Below are 1,003 nucleotides of genomic sequence, written 5' to 3'. Positions count from 1 at the left end.
GCATACATCACCACCTCGTGACAGTGCTACACATACTTCACACTCTAGCAATGCAGACAATGTTGTTGTGGAAACTGTGCCTGCAGCGACAACCATGGTTTCATTGCCTAATGCGAGGCCAAAGCGACCATCCAAAGCACCAGGTTATCTCTCTGACTATCATTGTTCCCTTACTCAAATTTCTACTCCCAATTCTTCACCACCAGCAAAAATTTTCACAACTCCCTATCCTATTTCCTCTTACCTTTCTTATTCAAACATAAACCCTACCTACCAAGATTATATTCTTGCAGTTTCCTTAGAAACAGAACCAAAAACTTTTCACCAAGCTATAACATCTGTTCAGTGGCAAAAGGCTATGAATGTGGAGTTGGATTCTATGGAATCGAATCGGACTTTTAGTATTGTTTCTTTGCCACCTGGTAAGAATGTAGTAGGATGCAAGTGGGTTTATACTATTAAGTATAATGCTGATGGCACAATAGAAAGATATAAGGCTAGACTAGTTGCAAAAGGTTATACTCAACAAGAAGGGGTAGATTACTTTGAGACATTCTCTCCTGTTGCTAAACTGGCTAGTGTCAAGCTTATTCTAGGTTGTGCAGCTAAGAAGAATTGGAGTCTCTCGCAAATGGATATCACTAGTGCTTTTCTGCACAGTGATCTTGACGAAGAGATTTACATGAGTTTACCTCTTGGATACACCTCAGCTGATGGCAATCTTCCTCCAAATCCGGTGTGCAGACTACATAAGTCAATATATGGACTTAAACAGGCGTCAAGACAGTGGTACAAGTGTTTATCTAAAGCACTACTGGATGATGGTTTTGTTCAATCTTATGCAGACAACACACTCTTCACAAAGCTGAGAGGTACTTCCTTCATTGCATTATTAGTATATGTAGATGATATACTAATAGTGAGCAACAATGATGCTGCTGTTCACTCTGTAAAGACAACACTTGGGAATGTTTTCAAAACAAAAGATTTGGGTACAGCAAAG

This window comes from Capsella rubella, unplaced genomic scaffold, assembly GCF_000375325.1.
Source record: "Capsella rubella cultivar Monte Gargano unplaced genomic scaffold, Caprub1_0 scaffold_7, whole genome shotgun sequence".
Lineage (NCBI taxonomy): Eukaryota > Viridiplantae > Streptophyta > Magnoliopsida > Brassicales > Brassicaceae > Capsella > Capsella rubella.
This window is presented reverse-complemented; position numbering follows the sequence as displayed.